This window comes from Pipistrellus kuhlii, unplaced genomic scaffold (genome assembly GCF_014108245.1).
Source record: "Pipistrellus kuhlii isolate mPipKuh1 unplaced genomic scaffold, mPipKuh1.p scaffold_m20_p_12, whole genome shotgun sequence".
Lineage (NCBI taxonomy): Eukaryota > Metazoa > Chordata > Mammalia > Chiroptera > Vespertilionidae > Pipistrellus > Pipistrellus kuhlii.
Genome location: NW_023425427.1, coordinates 43627730 through 43647679, shown reverse-complemented (window position 1 = coordinate 43647679; position 19950 = coordinate 43627730).

The window sequence follows — 19950 nt, the reverse complement described above, 5'->3', positions numbered from 1 at the left end:
TGCTTTACCCTCATGATAACTTTAGAAGTCAGATAATCCCAGTGATAGAGAATGTTTACTCATCTCAATAGGGGCCACGTTCTGTTAAAGGTGCTTTCTATGGGTTACTGAACAATTACTGTGGATCCCTATTTTACATTTGTAGAATATTGTAGCTGAGAGAGGACTGGGTGCCAGGATTTGAACCCAGGTAGTACTGACTCTAAATCACACTGTATTCTCCCTCCTGTGGTAGCAAAGGACTTGGTCTGCTTGGATCAACTACTTGGAGTTCATTTGGAAAGTGGTGATAATTGGTTTTTTAAATTTCAAATAGAATATGGTGATGGTCATATATTCCTTTTAGAAAGAATGGTCAGCCAAAACCGGGTTGGCTCGATGGATAGAGCTTCAGCTTGGGGACTGAAGGGACTCGGGTTCGATTCCGGTCAAGGGCTTGTACCTTGGTTGCAGGCATATCCCCAGTAGGGGGTGTGCAAGAGGCAGCTGATAGATGACTCTCTCTCATCGATGTTTCTAACTCTCTATCTCTCTCCCTTCCTCTCTGTACAAAATCAATAAAATATATTTTTAAAAATAAATAAATAAATAAATAAATAAACTGCTAGAATCCTTCTGCACTTAAAAAAAAAAAAAAAAAAAAAAAAAAAAAAAAAAAAAAGAATGGTCAGTGGGGACTCAAAGACAGGGAGGTCATTTTGGAGGCTGTCGTGATACCAGAGGGTTGAATAACCGAGGCTACCTGCTTTCAACGCAGCAATGGGAGGTAATGAAGAGTAGACAGATCCAAGAGATACTGGAGGTAGAATGAGACTTGTTAGGCGGGAGAAGGGTGGAGGGGTGTGGGGTGAGCAGAAGAAATTTAGGAACTCTCCAGGGTTTCTGCCTTGAAAGACTTTGTATTGGGTCGGCAAGTAAGTAATTGCGGATTTTTTAAAGAAAATCAAAGACAATTTTTTCATAGAACTAAATAACTTTATTCTGTAATGTATTGCCCATTTTGATCAATGACCTTTGCCATCTTTCAGGCAGCATCATAATCCCACGTTCAAAAAACTTCTGGTTTTTATTAGCAAAAAACTGAATCAGGTACGATTTGACATCATCATCATTATTGAAATTTTTACCATTCAAGGAGTTTTGTAAAGATCAAAACAAAAAGTAATCAGATGGTGCAAGGTCAGGACTATATGGTGGATGTGGCAAAACATCCCAACCAAGCTCCATTAATTTTTGCCGAGTGACCAAAGATGTGTGTGGCCTTGCATTGTCATGATGGAATACAACACCTTTTCGATTTGTCAATTTGGGCCGCTTTTCTTCAACTGCATTGTTTAATTTCATTAGTTGTTCAATGTAGACATCAGAATTGATCGTTCGGTTGGGTGGTAAGAGTTCAAAGTAGACAATTCCTTTGTAATCCCACCAAACTGATAACAAAACCTTCTTTTGATGAATATCAGCTTTTGATGTTGTTTGAGTTGGTTCACCTGGCCTGCTCCACGATCTTTTCCGCTTGATATTGTTGTAAACAACCCATTTTTCATCACCAGTTATCAGTCGTTTTAAAAATGGATCATTTTCATTACTTTTCTTTAGCAAATCGCAGCTGCTAATGCGTTGCGTTAACTGTGATTCTTTCAGTTCGTGAGGAACCCATGTATCGAGTTTTTTAACATAGCCAAGTTGTTTTAAGTGATTTTCAATGCATGTATGTGATACATGAAGCTTCTCTGCAATCTCACGTGTTGTACTGTGACAGTCCGAATTGATTATTGCTTTGATTAGGGCGTCATCAACTTCAACTGGACAACCAGAGCGTTTTTCATCTTTGAGTGAAAAATCACCAGAACGAAATTTGGCAAACCAATTTTGACACTGCCGTTCTTTTAAGGCTTCGTCACCATAAACAGCACATAACTTTTTATGAGCTTGCGATGCGTTTTTCCCTTTGTGGAAATAAAAAATCAAAATATGACGAAAATGTTCCTTTTGATTTTCCATTTTTCAACGAACGCCAAACGAAAAGTACAAAACAGATCAAAAAACTTTTTTTACTGATTAACAGCTGAATAGCCAACTATCAAATAACAAAATGTGTTTTACATTTTTACTACGTCTGCAAACCTAAAAATTCAACTGAAGCCATATATGTGTGAAACCCGCAATTACTTACTTGCCGACCCAATATATAAGTGAGTCGCTAACTGGAAAGAGATTACAGAAAGGAGGTAAATTTAAGAGCAATTGGAGGGAGATTAGTAGTTTCTATTTGGTACTTGATAGGTTCAAGTTACCCACTGTAACATATGGAAGAGTCCATATGCATATGGAAGAGTCCCCTGTTATGAAATGAATGTTTGTATCCCCCAAATTCATATGATGAAATCCTACCCCTCCAATGTGACAGTATTAGGAGGCGGAGCCTTTGGGAGGTTATTAGGATTAGATGAGGTTATGAAAGTAGGGCCCTCATGAATGGAATGAGTGCCCTAAGAGACATAAGGGCACTGCTTCTTCTTCTGCTTTTGCCATGTGAGGATACAACAAGAAGTTGGCCATTTCCCACCTGGAGACTAAACACTATAAATAATAGTGATAAAGCCAAGGATGTGCTCTTTAGAACTCACTTAAAAGAGTAACTGCAAGAGAACCGGCCAATGAGACTAAGAAGGAGTGATCAGGGCAATGGAGAAGTGGACAAGATGCCCAGGAAACAACTGAAGGAGCCGCTTTCCAGAAGGGGTGATTTACTATGTCAAATGTCAAGGTCAAGTGGAGGAAGACCTTGAACTTGGCCATTTTGAAAATCTTTGCCAAATCTTTGCCACAATAGCATCTGTGGAAGGGTGAAAGAAAAGTCATCCTCCAGACAGCACCTGGGGTCTACAGTAATTGGGGCTCTGGCTGTGTCTTGGTAAAAGAGAAAGCAGCCACTACTCTAACATACCACACACCTTCAACACTCTCAGTTCTACAAACTCAGGACCTCATTTCATTCCTCAGCTGGTTTTATCCGCATTCATCCATGCATTAGATCCTCCTGAAAATGTTCCTCTTCCTAAAATATTCTGTCCCTACCCCAACCAATTGGGAAAATAGAAAAATCCATGCACTTTACATGTGGGAAGAGCTGAGTTCAGATCTGGCTTTTGCCTCTCAATACCTGTGTGTCTATGGGTGGTGACCTACCAAGTCATTGGACCTCTGTTGCAGAGCTGAGCTGAGGAAGCAATGAGAAGCCCCAGGGGAGCTGCCTGCTCCCAATAGGCTCAGGAAACAGTGTCTTCCTCAGCTCATCTCTCCAGGCCTTGAGAGCACCTGCAGCCTGGGGAAGGGTTTATCTAATCTTTTCTCAGAGAGGATACGATGAGGGTGAAGGATGAGAGGACATCAGGTTGATGGGAGCTTACAGAGTTAGGAAGAAGTCATTTGAAGCAAGTGTTTCCGCTAGCTTTATCTCAGGCCTGCCTCCTCCCTGCAGCTGTCGGCAGCCAGCCAACAACACGAGTGACTGAGGTTCCGCTCACTCCGTCACCTCTAAGAGGTACGGCAGACACTTCAGTGCCCTCCCGGGGCATGTCACCTGGGCCTCACCATCACAGTGCTCACCAGCCACACTTCCCGTGGCCAGGACCTGCAGCTGACCCAGGGATCCCTGTGGTTCCCATGGTCCTAGACCATAGCATTTTACCCCATTAGGGGGCATGTGACCCTTTCTGGAGACATTTTTTATTGTCACACCTGGTGGGGTGGTGGCTGGCATCTAGTGGGTAGAGGGGCCAGGGATGTGGTAGAGCTATAGCCCCCACAACAGGGATTATCTGGTTCCAATTGTCAGCACTACCAAGGCTGAGAAGACTTTTCGGCAGGATTCAGACCCAGTTGCCCACAGTGGCCACTAGCTCGGTGAGGCTCCTTTGGTGGCCTTCTTCCCTTTCCTTCCTCTCTTCCCCACTCCTCTCCTGGGACCTCGGGGGGTCCTTTTACAATGATCCACCTCCCTCAAATCCCTGTCTCAGTGGGTGCTTCTGGGGGCGTCCGGGCCAGACACGCCTCAAGCTGTTTCTGGTCTGGTTATGCAGGTGGAATCTACCTCCTGTCCCCTTCTAGGAAAAAAAAAAACAAAAACTCCCTACCATGAGGAAAACATGTTTATAGAGAAAAGGCCAAAAAGTCCAAATGAATGACCACAAACAGTGAGTTCTTAGGACAGATGATAGAGAGCACCAAAATGTGCAGACACTGCATTTGGGCAGAGTCCACCCAGGCATGTGTGGCTGAGGAAGTGGAGTTTGAAGGATGCTCACAGCAATGAGTGGGGCCGATGGGCAGCAAGAAGGAGGAAGGGCTTTCTGGGAAAAGAGAGCTCCCCCGTGGGTGCTCCTGGGATTCCAACCAGGTTCCCACTCCAGGGTTCCTTCCCTTCCAAGGCCAGGCTCCCAGGGCAGCCAGGCTCCCAGGGCACCACATGCAGCAGTACAGGTTGTGAGCAGGGCCCTGTGGGAGGAACGAGGTGGCTGCAAACGTCTCCAGGGTGAGGGGAAACCTTTGCTGGCGTCACGGCCAGGGGATTACAACTGCCTGCAGCTACAGGATGTATCACTTGCAGGGAATTCCTTCCACAACACATTCAAAGAACCAGGAAAAAAGTATTAAATAACTGGCTAAATTTGATCTATATTTTTCATTCTGAGTTTTTTCCCCCCCTGTGGTTTTTCACAAAAGTCCAGTTTGACAAGCCATTAAAAGAAAACCCCACATATATGAGCAATAGATTTAAAACGGGGAGAAAAAAAAAGAAAGAAAGAAAAGAAAAAAAAACAAAAAACACTGATATATTGAGCAACCGAACATATACAGTTTGGAAGAGGTAACTGGATCCCATGCTCCGACAGGCTGTAAACTGGGCTAGGGAGGGACACTGTTTTTCTTTTGGTCCCTCTGCCAAGTTAAAAAGGAAGTTGGAGATTAGAACAAAATATTTAAATCAAAAATGAATCCTTCAATGAAAGTTGCTTGATCCCTGTTGCTACCATCCCCTGCCTCCCTGCCCCCTGATTGGAAGCACATTTCTCTTTGAAAAGAAGTAGTGCATTGTTGCTGAATAGAAGGGGGACAGCCCACTGGGGAGACACATCGATCTCATCGTTTTAAAAGTGGGAGATAAATGACCTAAGGCCTCTTCCCAGTCAAATGCTGTTTCTGCACATTCTCAGGATAAATGGCACAGTTTTCCCTGGTGAGCAGCAAAGGCTCTCCCCGAACTGGATTGACCTTGGCTGGCCATGCACCCCAGCTCCGGGAACCAGGTACGTGCAGCTAAAGCGGATGTGTGTCGGCGATGCCAGGCTACCTCATTGTTCTTTGAAACTCAAGCAAGATCTTGACTCTGCTTCAAGGTGAACTTGTAGAGTGGTCCCATGTTAAGATGCAGTGTTTTCATTTCTTGAAATCTCCCTCAGATTCACTAGAGATGGATCAACAACATAGGTTCTGCAAGTAAGACCTGAAAAAGGAGATGTCAAGAACAGAAACACATCCAATAAGGAAATCTCGATAAGGGATCTTTTCTTAGTGCCCGAACATCTACTTAATTAATCCAATTCTAACTTTCTAAGCTAAGTTATATTCACTGAGGTAGCCAAAAAAAAAAGAAAAAAGAATAAGTTTTGGAATCATACAATAAATCATTGAGAATACTAGTACCCAGTCTGATCCCAGAGCCCCCCATGGCTCCCCGCTACCATGCAACAGAAATCCTGAACCCCCGTCCACTCCCAGCCTTCATCTGCCCCTCCCAGCTGAAGTCCCTTTTCTCCTACATGGACCATTTACTCCAGCCTCTCTGGATTATTTGCTCTCTTGTTTGAAAAGCCCCTTTATTGTGTTTTCTCTGCACTCTCCCTCAGGCCACCCCCCACCCCCTGCAGAATGTCTCCCCCTCTCCCCTTGACCTGGCCAACTCCATCTTGTCCAACCCCCACTTTGCCCATGAAACCTGCCCTAACCATGCCAGTGCCAACAGATCTCTTCTTCCCCTGAGTGCCTGTGGCAAGCTCATGCTCTAACTCACCAGGTGCTGGTGCTTCTGCTAGCATCATCTGGGACTATCGTTAAACATCTTTCCTTTTCTGTTCGAACATTTGGTGCCCCATTCTGCCTGTGTACCCAGGACTAGCTAACGTAGCCCTTTACATCCAGTAACCACTCATTAAACAAACGTGTTACGTACATTTGACCCACATGCTTGCAAACTACTCTATCGAAAGAAATATTTCTCACGCATAAAGCAAGGAAATTGGAGAAATCCACCCCATTGAATGTTTTTGGCTGAAAAGGAAGGAGTGTCTTTCCACAGTCTCATCAGAAACCATGCCTGTGGATGTATGTTTGGGGTACAGAAGTAGAGAGAGGCTTGTTAATTTTAAAGCCACGTCGCATGTTTGGCTAAGACTATGAGTCCATTTGTGTATTTCAACCACGTAAAATACACCCTGGGATTCTGGACCGAGAAAAATAGCCATATAAGGAGAAAACAAGACATCCCCTATAGCTGCCCTTGTAAAACACTGTGATTTAACCCTCTGCTCAGACAGATCCAAGCTCCTGTACTTTACAACTGCAAACAGCCAGGTTCCTGGGAGGAGCCCCGCGTGTGACCTGCACCACTGGGCACAAACGATCGCAAACAAAACCTGACAGGTCACACCCGGGGCAGCATGACCAAAGCTTTGCAGCCGCCTGCCTGTCTCCTGGTGGTGGGCCTTCCCCAGCCCGAGCAGGCACCGAGATGAGCTCCAACCCAGAGACAAGTCTGAGGGGCTCATTAATCCTCCTTCCCTTTAAGGCGTCTGGGGTCAGCCTCCACGTTCCAGGTGGCAGGCCATCAGTCTGCAGGATCCTTTCACTGGGGAGGTGAGGGCGGGAGAAGGGGGGTGGGGATCAGGAAGAGGAAAGGGGCTCCAGTCATTAGCTAGAGGCAGGGGCAGGTCAACTGTTGTGTACACACACACACACACACCCACACACACACACCCATGGTACTTGTGGCTCTGCAGTGCAGGGGGTGGTGCCTGGCCAGGGCCCCTGCTCCGTACAGGACTAGGGGCTCACAGAGAGCACTGAGGTCCTTGCTTGCACTCTCTTCTTGGTTGCTGTTCGTGACCACTCTGTGTGATGAGGTTTTCTAGAGGGTGAAACTGAGGTTCTGAGAGCTTTCAGTGTCTTTCTCATGTAACGAGTGGGGCTATGTTTACAAGTAGAGTTTTATGCTGTGGCTGACACTGCTTATTTTCTTCTGTTGTCCAGTATAAATAATCTCCTTATTTGCAGCAATAGAATGACCACCAAACACACACACACACACACACACACACACACACACACACACACACACACACTGAGGAGCAAGGTAAATGGCTGCCCACCTGGAGATAATAGTTCTCGGGCCCCAGGCAGCTCCTGGCAGTGGCCATGTAACTAAGTTCCAGACGGGGGTCCTGGGTGGAAGTGCTGGGTGCAAATTCTGAGCCACAGCTTTGACAAGGAGCGGCTTGCCCTTCCCCTGGGCTGAAATGCAGATGTGGGAATGAAGAGGGCAACAAAACAGAAGGAAGCTGGGTGACTTTATGAAGCAGCGCCACCTACCTGCCTGGTACTGCCGCCTACGTCTGGACTGTTCCCTGTGACCATTGCCACTGAGCCTGATTTTTCAGTGTCTTTGTGGCAGCACTTTAGCCTGCCCCTTACCTAATGCATGTGACTTTTTGCTGCCTCAGCTCTGTGCAGAGAATCCTGAAGACATACTCACTTACACTAATTTAAAAAGCAGAAGGGGGGGAAATCATAGCCAAGTTACATAACAGTCAGCAGTCTTCACGGGCCAAGATCACCTCCTCCCTGAGGCGAGGCTGGAACAAGCCTCATCCACACGAGGGAGTCCTGCACAGGTTAGAGCAGAGGTCATAGCGTCTGGCTCCTTCCCTCCCACAAAGGGTGGCCTGTGGACAGTTTGCCTTCCCAAACCAATTTCAGAGAGAAGGACCCTGAGCCTCTTTAAGCTGGAACCAGAGGCACTATCTGCATGATTGCCATTATCATTGGAAGAATGACTTACTCAAATAGTTTCCCTACTCATTGTTAAAATGTACTGTACCTCCCTGAAGAGATGCGTTAAAACATCCTCTACTATGACTTTATACTTGACAGTTTTTCCTAAAAATTCAATTTTTTTTCTTTGACTTTATACTTGACAGTTTTTCCTAAAAATTCAATTTTTTTTCTTTGAGGCTATGTTATTAGGTATATATTAGATATTAAAATTGTTATATTTGTATAACAATATTTATCCGTAATCATGAATTTTGCCAAAGTCTGGTCTAAGTATAACTCTATGAAATCCCCTCCTTTTTTAGGCCTGATAGGTTTTTTCCCATAGTTATGCCTTTGTTCTTTTCTCTGCCTTTATGTTTTTAGATGAGTCTCTTATAACTCACACAGATTTTTATCATCCGAGTTTACAATCTCTGTGTTTTAACTGACACATTTAGTCCATTTATATTTATTTAGGCTTTATTTCTGCCATCTTATTTTGGGCTCTGTATTTACTTAGTTTTATGTGACTCTTGATTTCTTTTTTCCTGCCTTTTAATGAATTGATCAAGGTGTTGTTTTTTTTTTACTCTCTTTTCCTACTCTACTGATTTAGTAATTAGACGTCTCATTTGTATGTTTGAATATACATACCTTTGTAGATGTTACTCTTTCATTTTTATCACACATACTTGATTTTTAAAAAGTATAATATTAAGTCAGCATCTCTACCCTACTTACCATTCTTCACAGTTCTAGTCATCTTCCATTTCTCCTACATCTTATTGCTGTCCACTATTTCAGTTCCACATTGTTTTATTCCCTTAATACTTGTCAACACAGTTATTTCTACACAATATGCTTGTTTAAATTTCATTTCTCTTCTTAGATCTCATTCCTTCTTTAGTGCTTTGGGTATATCATCTTTTTTACTTTTGTGTTGTGTTGCTGCTTTTGAGAGGTCTTTCACCTGCCTAGCTCTATTGCCTTTGTAGGAAATATGATTCTTCTCTGTGGTTGCTATAAGAACTTCCTGCTTTGTTGTTCTTCAATTTCATTATAGTGGACTTAAGACTTGGATATGCCCTTATTCATTCAGCTCATAGCTTGATATGCATCCTGAATCTTAATATCTTTATCTTTTAACTATTTTTTAAAAATCCTCAGCCTTTTTCTCTTTGAAGAGTTCTCTTTCATTATGTATTCTCTTCTCTGAAACTCTTTTTCTTTCTCATTCTATCTCCCATATCCTTAACTATCCCATATAATAAAACCCTGGGTGGCATCACGCCCTCATGTGATGCCCTCGAGTGATGTAGTCACAAGATGGCTGCCACAAGATGGCCACCACAAAAGATGGCCATCACAAGATGGCTGCATGCATAGCTGAGGCGGGGGCCCAGTGGCCACTCTATGCAGTGAGACCTGGAGTTCCCACTGCTCTGCATGGCACAGAGGAGGCCAGTCCCAGAATCTTTGCCACTTCAGTGGAGGAGGCGGGTCCCAGCAGAGGAGGCAGATTGTGGCAGGGGGAGGGCAATTGTGGGCAATCAGGCCAGCAGGGAAGCAGTTAGGCATCAATCAGGCTGGCAGGGGAGCGGTTAGGGGGTGATCAGGCTGTCAGGTAGAAGTGGTTAGGAGCAATCAGGCAGGCAGACAGGCAAGCCATTAGGAACCTGCGGTTCCAGATTGTGAGAGGGATGTCCCAGATTGGAGAAGTTCAGGCTGGGTTGAGGAACACACACACCCTGTACACAAATTTCATGCATTGGGCCTCTAGTTATCTCATATGTTTATGTCTTGGAATTTGTTTATATCTTTGTGATATATTCTGAATTGGAATCAGTTCTCTCTTCCAGTGCACTAATTTTTTCTTTAGCTGTATCTAATCTTTTAAAATTAATGACTATAGTTATTAATTCTCAAAGTTAACTTGTTTTCTTTTCAAATCTGTATTTTCTCTTTTCATGGTACTTTGTACCTTTAGCATATTTTCAATTATTTATTTTATATCTCTGAACATTTTAAACATACTTACAGTCCCTATATAGTAGATCTATTATCTGAAGTTATTGCTAAACTAATCCTGATGCATGTTCTATTTGTTGATTCATTCTCATTGGCAGTTGTTTCCTAATTAAGTTTTATAATTTTAGAGGGTAAATTTTTATATGGCTTTATTTATGGGGATTATGTGTGGCCTGGTCTGAGGGTGTCACTCAACAGAGAGTTTTGTCTTTGGTTCCTGAGACATTTTTTGGCAGCATAGCTTAGAATCACATTTTTATTTAATATCTTATCTCAAATATTCTTAGACGACATATATAGAATAAAATCAAACCTCAAACACAAGTAAGGCATTAGATTCTTAGTTTAGAATTCTATTGAGCGGCATTTCTTTGGACTCAGATTTCTGGTAAGGACAGACAAATTTGTGTGTCAATGGCTTCAATGGCAATGCCTGCATTTGACTCATTATAGAGGCCTCACAATTTCGTTCTCTGGACATCCACAATTACTTTCTTTTCCAATTCAAGTTCCCCAGACAACTAATGTAGTCTCTGTATTTAGACTTCCTATTCTGGCTTATCCTGGGTCAGGAATCCATACCCAATGCCATCAGCTGCAGACAGGATCAGGGTCTCACAGCACTTAAGAAACTCCCTTTTGGGATGCTGTTGGAGAGACACCTTCTCTAGCAAGAAGGCCTAGGGAAGGGGAGAAATGGTCATGGGAGGAAATATTTACCATTTTGTAACCAATAGCTTTTCTCCAACACTTCTCTTGTGTAAGCTCTGCCCTGGGTGATTGTGTAGCCTCCACGGGGGCATAAAACCATTCAGGGTAAAAGTCTGAGCTGATATTACCAGGGAGAGTATCCATAGTATCTCCCAGGGAAGATCAGGGTAAGCATGTTTCTTCAGACAGTGGAATTAGTTTCCAAGTTAGGTTAAGTTTCCAAGTTAGGTTAAGTTTGGAAGTTACCCTTCCACACAGCACCTAGCCCCATGCCTGACACAGCAGATATTTGGTAAATATTTGTTGGAACATAATATCAATCACTTCTTCCACCCTGCAGTAAGGAGATAATTCAGCGCTCAGAGGCAGCAGGCAGAAAGTATTCAAAGAAAGACAGAAAGCTGCAAAGCCATGCCAAGAGAAAGATAAATCTTTCCCAGAGAAACACGTTAACTGGAGGCAGGCAGTTAGCAAAGAATGCTGGAGGAAAGTAGCCTCTTTAAAGGCTCAGAACTTGAAGTGGACTTGAGTTAGCACATGTACAAGATGGAGAATGTTCTTTGGTTTGGAAATAAGAGTCCTGTCATGTGGTGACATCCCACACAGCAGGGGGTCATCTGTGAGTTTGGGTATTACATCAAGATAAAGCACACTCCACAACAATGAAGACAGCTCTCTTAGGCACAGCTGCATAAGAGATTTGAGGGGAAGGGACTTGGAAAAAAATTAAAGAAATTCACTGTATTATTAGTTTTTTTTGCATACAATATCCATGTTAATCACATGATCTCACTTATCTAGGGGAAATAGTGAACAACATGAACTGATAAATAAAAACAGACCCGGAGACAGGGAAGCATTGATAATACTGTCAAACCACAGAGGGAAGGTAGGGGAGAGTGGGGGAAAGGGGAGAGATCAACCAAAGGACTTGTATGCATGCATATAAACCTAACCAGTACTCATGGACACAGGGGGGTGGGGACATACGTGGGGAGGGGTTTGAGATGAGGACAAATATGTGATACCTTAATCAATAAAGAAATGGGAGAAAACTAGTTAAAATCATCCAGTGGATTCCTTCTTAGTATGTTCTTCTTGGTTTTTATTTTTAACACCAAAGTTAAAGGATGTCTCCAAATGCTATTATAAATAGATATTTGGATTAGCTGAGAATTGCAATGTTTGATAGCTAAAAAGGCAGTTCCTCTTACAGAATGCTGCCTCACTCAGGATTTCTTTTTAATAAGTGTGCCACCCGTTAGATTCTGTCTACTCATGGAGTCTCCAAATTTCCTTCAGAAAAAGATCTTAGAAGTAGCCATCTGGTTGAAAGATGGTGGCCAGCAGACTCATTCTGAAACAGTTTGCATATCAAGTATGCTATGTTTCTACTCAAGTTGTGTAGTTACTAGGATTGGTTTGCAGAGGAAGGAAGTTGCACCCCATCTCCCAAGCTCACCTTGGGTCTCACAGAACCTTGAACCTGAATGAAGGATCCCACATGTAAAAACCCTGGAGAATAAATCCCATGGCGTGAGAAAGATGACTGTAGTGCCAACCGAGAGTCCAGGGAAGCTCTGTGAGGCAAGTTTTAGGCTGGGTAGACTTTTCAAAACACTCAAGCCACCTGTCCCTCAGGGCGGGGATGATCTCCATGGAAACCCACCAGAGGAGGCTTCCTTGATAAATTCAGTGGAACTCAGCTATGTCCAGACCTGGAACACCTCATGTCAATAATGACCTCAACATTGATCCCTGAGTTGTATTCCCAACAGTAGCTCCTGCAGTTGTTCTCCGGTGTACTGTGGAAAAAGTGTGTGAGGCTGCCCTTCCCATGATGGGGTGAAAAGGGCAGCTTCCTGGGTTACCACCCCTTCAAAACACCCTCGCACCCGCTTCCAGGTGGTGTTATTCAAGCACAAGAATGTGTGGAATGTGTCGAATCTGTGCGTCAAATGTGTGTCCAATTAGGTACCCTCCCTCTTGAAACCCTTAAATCTTTGCCTCTCATCCAAGAGGGCTGGGGGCTCATAGACAGGCTGTGGTGGGAACCCAGCCACGTAACAACTGGAAGCAAGCATCTCACTGCCGAAATGAGAGGTGCTCTGCAGTGGCCAGAGGAGGGGACTGATTTCTTTCCCAGACAGTTCTTTCCAGAAATGCTACCAGGAAGCAGTTCCCCTTCTCCCAGCATTTCTGAAAAATAGTCACAATATGGGATAAGCACTCAGACTTCAATTGTACATGAGGTGTAGGGGAAAATACTCTATTGGGCACACAACGAACATTCAGAACTCGGGAGTAGTTTCGGGCTGGGAAATGCCATTCTACTCCCTTCCCCATGGAGTTCCCTGCGTGAGCACCACAGAGACCAGAAGACACCCTTCCAGGGGGAATGTGAGTCTGGACCATTTTTGGGTCCTCAGGGCACTTGTGAGACATAAATGAGGTAGCAATGTCACACGAATACTAACCCCTTCTGTTCCATGACCTCATAGTACCCAAGACCTCTTATGATGTCTTTGTCAGAACTCTGTGCAGTGGGCATTTGTATTCTTGCTCTCTGATTTCCCCTTCCCCTGCCAAAAAGCCCCTTGATTTTCTCCTGAAAAACCTCTCTCCCCTCCTGGTTTGGTGCCCTCCTCTGGCCAAGTGCTAAGAGCATGACCCAAGGCAGACCAACTGGAGTTGCCCTTGTAGGAATGTGGGTCTGGGGCAGGATTGGCACCTGGGAAGAAAACTTCCAGGGCTAATTAAAGCTGGGATCCAGGCCCTACAGAGCTTGCCCGTCAGGCTCTGTTTTGCCTCACCCCGCAGCTGCCCTGAGCTGTACTCTCCCTCAGGTCCCGGAACTTCTCCCTGTCAGTTCCCCGCCTGCTTCTTGGAGTTGGCGTGGACTTCCGCGCCTTGCCACAGTGGGTCTCGGTACTCCTTTCCTGCACAGAAGAAATCGATTCCCAGGTCATGGAGACTCATGTGGAAGTGGCCTGAGAAGCCCGCCCTCTGTTGGCAGTCTGTGCCCTCCCAGGGGCTCTCCTGGGCCTCGCGCCTTCTCCTCCCTGCCACATCACTCTCTCGTGCTCCACGTTATCCCAAACCATCATCTATTTCAACTCCAGGATCTTTTTCTCCTTACACCAGGTTATTTTCATAAATCTTTCATTTTAAAAATAAATCCCAGTGTCTCACTCACCACAACATTTTTAAAATTCATTCCTCTGCCCCATGCCTCTGCCAACGTGCTCATTCCAGAGGGGGGCCCTTCCCACTTGAATGCTGGCAACGTCTTGGCCTCTTGGCTTTCTCTCCTGCCACCTTCCTCTCTCCCAGAGAGAAAATGAGGTTTGGGCTTCGGTGGGTTGAAAACCCATCCATGCATATGCCATGCATAACATTCCCTTCCTCAGCACCGATGCATTCTGAGACAAAAAGGCCTTTGATAATGTTTCTCTGGGGGCCCATTTGATGCCCCTTTTGGCCAAGTTTCCCTGCTGGAGATGAAGCAGCAGTAACTGACAAGGGCAAAGTCAGCCCCTTCCCAGGTTTACGTGCTGCCCATACAGCCGAGCCCTCTGAGTTGCCACATCCTCACATAAACGTGTGTGTGTGGGGATGGGGGGGCAGGGGGGGTGTAATGATCCTGGCACATGGTACCTCTTCCACCTAAACATGTTTCACCTAAATTGAGCATCTACAAAAATGGCCCTGTTTGGCAGTCTGGGGTCATACCTGCCCCTCAGGAAGTGGTTACATATTAGAATTCAGGGTACCTCTTGCAGCTGGGAAACACATTCTTTGGTGTTCCTCCGGGGGCCTATAAGGAATTCACACCTGTGATTTCCCTAAACCCCTCCATAGATCCAGTTGCGAAAACAGTTCTCTGGCAATGCACAACTTGAGGTTTTGATAAAGAAATCAAGGTACAACAGATACAGGTAATTTAGCATATCCCAATAAACTGGGACCAAAGTTGGTTAGATTACTGCTGGCATAGACAACAAAGGGTGGGCATGCTGGCCCAGATATGTACAATCTAATATTGCTTATTAGATCTGTAACTGAGCATTTTAAAATATTTTCCTGGTATGGAATATTGAATTTACTATTTGCTGGCGATTTCCCATGCTACTTAAAATTAGATTAGTCATTTACTTTTGTGTGGCCTTCGGAAGTGGCGTGTTATATCATAGAATGACCACCAATGTGGAGCGGGTGTTGGTGTTCCAGTTGGGAGAAATTATTTTTATAAATGTGAGCTGAAGAAAATTTTATTTATTTATTTATTTAGTTATTTATTTATTAATACATTTTATTGATTTTTTTACAGAGAGGAAGAGAGAGGGATAGAGAGTTAGAAACATAGATGAGAGAGAATCATTGATCAGCTTCCTCCTGCACACCCCCTTCTGGGGATGTGCCCGCAACCTAGGTACATGACCTTGACCAGAATCGAACCTGGGACCTTTCAGTCCACAGGCTGACGCTCTATCCACTGAGCCAAACCAGTTTCGGCTGAAGAAAATTTTAAATGAATTCTCTGAAAACAAAATTTGTTTTAAAGCTAAATCGTCCCCACCATTAAGAAAGGAAGGAAGGAAGAAAGGAAGGAAGGAAGGAAGGAAGGAAGGAAGGAAGGAAGGAAGGAAGGAAGGAAGGAAGGAAGGAAGGAAGGAAGGAAGGAGAGAAAGAAGGAAAGAAAGAAGGGGGGAATGAAGGGGGGAAAGAAGGAAAGAAAGAAGGGGGGGGAAAGGAGGGAGGAGAATGTAGGCAGAATTCAACAATTACTTTCATGGCTATGTTGCTTTGAGTTCTCTAAGTGATCTCTTAAACTCAGACTCTGGCCTCAGAGCTGGATTTCATTCTCCTTGTCTCCAGAAACTCTGTGCCCCTGAAAATTGAATCATGGGTAGAAGTTTCCAGTATTTTTGTTCCCTCCCTGCATTGAGTCCATTAATCTTCATGTTGATTTTCCCTCCACCCTCTTGAAAAAAAAAAAATGTATGTGTCCCTAAGATGGAGAGCCAGGAGCTGGCACCTTTGGACGCGATCACATGGAACAGGAATGGCAAGAGCCTCGCCAGTGTGGTGAGCCACCGCCACAAACCATGGCCGGCATCTCGGGAAGGGAAGTGAGTCAGTCCTCTGAGTTCTGTGGTGACGAACCCCAGAGCCTCTGTCACCCTCTTCCCTCCCTGTGGGTGCATGCCTAACCAAGCATGGGGCCTCCTGGCATGGGGCAGGGCCAGACAGATGTTCTTTTGTCCGTAATACAACTATGCAAACTGCCGCCTTTAATATCAAGTGTGGTTCAAGTTCTTAATCTAAACCCACTTGAAATCAATACACGCTATTTCCAGTAAAAAGAAATTAAGTAATACATGTCTACAGTGGACTATATTCTCAGTTTTTTTTAAGTGACTTCAGAATAGATGAAATTATCATACATATGTACAGATAAAGAATAAACCTGTATGTAACTAAATTTGAATCAGTGCTTTTGAATGATGGCAATTGAATGAATGCAATTGAATAAATCTATTCCTTTAAACTTTCAACCCATATAACACACATGCACACACAAGGATAATGGCTATAAAAAGTCAGAGTGGTGCCGAAACCAGTTTGGCTCAGTGGATAGAGCGTCAGCCTGTGGACTGAGGGGTCCCAGGTTCGATTCCAATCAAGGGCATGTACCTTGGTTGTGGGCACATCCCCAGTGGGGTGTGTGCAGGAGGCAGATGATCAATGTTTCTCTCTCATCGATGTTTCTAACTCTATCGCGTTTCCTTCCTCTCTGTAAAAATCATTAAAATATATATATTTTTAAAAAGTCTGAGTGGTGGTGATGACACTACTACTATTACTACTGGTACTACTACTACTACTAGATATCTGAAGAGTAACTCGAATTACCAGTCCCAGTTGGCAAGGAGCTTATGGTCTGATTAAATACACACACACACACACACACACTCACACACCAGTTATTAAAGTCTCAGAATCTTATCTGATTTTTCCCTCTCTTCTTTACTTTTGCACCAATTTGGTTCCCAAGTCTTGCTCATTCTAGTTCCATAATTCTCATATTCAACTTTTCCTCTATCTTTTCCTCCCCAACTCTGGCTATTTAAGGCCTCTTGCTTCCTTCCCAGACTAGAGCAACAGCTTTCCTTCAGGCACAGAAGGCTGCCTTTAGGAGTCCACCACCATGGGCAGGGCTCACAGGCACAGCACTCATCTGGCCACCAACCCTTCTCTCAGCCATACGGACCATGTTAATCTAGCCCAGTGCCCTTCCACCTGGCCACACAGCCCTTCACAGCACAGCCCTCCAAAGTCACTACCAATGTACTTCTAGAAGCAGAATCTTCTCACTGTCCCCATGATCCTTGAAAACGTTCTACCAGGACTGAGCCTCAGCACCACGGGTGCTTAAAGAATACCTAAGATGTAAGTCAAGCATGAAACACAGACATTGTTTCAAGGACCATGAATTATTTTTTATGTGAACTCTTCATTGGCGACTATGTAAAACTAACCCAAACCAGAAAACTTTGTCCCCTCCAAATCCTCTCTCACCTCCCTTTTGTCACCTGCTGCCTTGTAACCATCACGGTTCCTACTCCACAGTTACCTATAAATCTTGAACTTAACCCAGCCAGCTCCTGACGCCTTCTATTTGCACACCAGGTACATTAGTTCAAGAGTAATACCAAGATAGGTATATTCTCTAAGAAACAGATGTCAGGGGAGGACTAGATATGCAAAACTTTACCAGTACAAACACCTATGAGAAAAAAAATGTGGAATGATCCTGGAGAGGCTGGGAGAGCCATGGAAAGGAGAAAGAGAAGGAAGTAAAGTTGGGTGCAAGCATCTAGGGTAGCAGTGCAGTATAAGGCAAGTTCAGCAAGGCTTCTGGGAAGTCCTAGGACCAAAGTCACCCATCAGAGGTATCTGGGTGAGTCAGTGGCTGACAGCAGGCCATGGTAGACTCCAACTTGGCTCAAATGCAGCACCTTCAGGTTGCAGCTGCTAAGGCCAATGAATGACTCTCCCTGCAGCTGGAGATCTGAGAAATGCATTTGCAGAATTGCCACACCACGTGATTGACAGCAGCTAGAGTTGCTGGATTTAACAAATGAAAATACAGAGCTCCAAGTAAAATTTGGATTTCAGATAAACAACAATGTTTATTTAAAATATATCCTAAATACAGATGTCCTGTTTTTTTATTTGCCAACCCTAATAGTTTAGATCGTCTTCTGGAAACACTATTCTGGTCATGCCACCCTCCCCTCACCCAAGAAACTTCCAATAGCTCCTATGGCTTTCAGAATGAACCTCAAACTCCTCAGGCTGGCATTCTGCCTTATTTTGCAACAGTGATTCCCACTAACCTTTACAGCCTCTGAGCTCTAATCAGACCAGACCCTGTGGTTATCAAAACCCACCTACAATTCTAAGCATCCTGCCCTTGCTCATACTAGTACCCCCACCCCCTGAACGCCCTTTCAGGAATAGCCTTCCCCCAGATCTCCACATTTCTGAATTTGACCTGTGCTTCAAGGCTAACTCAAATGCTGCTTTTTCCTTGAAACTCTTCAGTGCACGCCATTGCCTGGCCCACAATCCCTTACACCTAGTGACACAAGAAGAAGCCGAAATAACATATTGTAGAAAGGCATCCCTTGATATGTCCTGAATGCCACACTCGCCTTACACAGTGGATTTTAGCCAACAACCTTTCCCAGTTCCACGTGTGGCATTCAGATCAATAGCTCATGTGCATCCAAGAGGGTAAGTCTTGCCTTTAGCCCCGGTGCAGATGTTTAATTAATCAGGACTGCCATCCTTGTTTGCCCTTGACTGGGTCTCCCTGATGATTACCCACCGGAAAATCCAGCCCTTTCATGCAAACAATGTCCTGATTAATGTTTGTGCCGTGTGCCAGTTTAGAGGAGCAGGTCCTTCATTAGTGAGCCAGCCTGAACTGCAGCGTTCAGTCCTGAAAACTCAAACCTAATTTCATACACAACTGTCTTCCTATTTCCTTGTGTGTCAAACCTTTCCTTAACTCCCTTTCCTTCCTTCCAACTTTGATTGGGGGGAAGGAAGTTTGCATCAAGTGGATATAAAATATTGAGTTATTCTGACCGCAGCATCGTTTTGAGATTGACCTGAGTGATGAGAGAGCCCTCCCTCCAGCCAGAGTACTGCCTCTCCATGGGCATGAGCTCGGGTGTGTCTTCCTTTGTTGGTGGCACAGGTATTCATTCATTCATTCATTCATTCATTCAGTCTCTCTCTCTTCCCCCCGCCCCCACACTCCCATCCCTTACTAGAAAGGGGAGAAACTCAGATGATGAAATGAAAACCTTTAAATAAAATATCATTCACACAAAGGAAAAGCATTTTCCTCTGGGTCATTATCAGTGGAAACCCAGTGAAAAGATAATAAGCACAAGATTCCTGATTAATTAAACATTTGTGCTCATTGTATGCAATTATTCTGGGGGAAATCAACTCCGGGACATCTGTTTACTCAACCTTGGGCTGAAAAACCACCAAACTACCTCTGACTGGCATCTCCAGGCACAAAGTCGAGGCATGGAACTGAGAGCTCATCAGCCGCAGGTATTTGCCCACTAACTTTCTAGGGTGGAAATAGATAACCATGCTACAAAAGCAATAAAAAAATGAAGGCTGAGTTACCTCACAGAGGGTTAAAATTGGGGGGAGTCCAAAGTAATGATACATTAGCATAATACATATATACCAATAGTCATACTTGTTTTATACTACAGAGCAATTAGATATGGATGATAAATATTTTCATGATGCTTCAGTTAGTATTGCTTTTTACCTAGTGAAATCACATTGCCTGTTTTTTCCTTTTCACCCAGTGTTTTAGGCCATTTGGGCTGCTATAACAAAATACCACAGACTTATCAACAACACAAATTTATTTCTCACAGTTTTTGAGACTAGAAGTCTGGGCTCAGGCTGCCAGCATGGTCAGGTGAGGACCATCTTCTGGGGTGCCGACTGCTGACTTTTTGCTGTGTCCTCACGGGGCAGAAGGGGCAAGGGCTTCCTCTGGGACCTCTCATT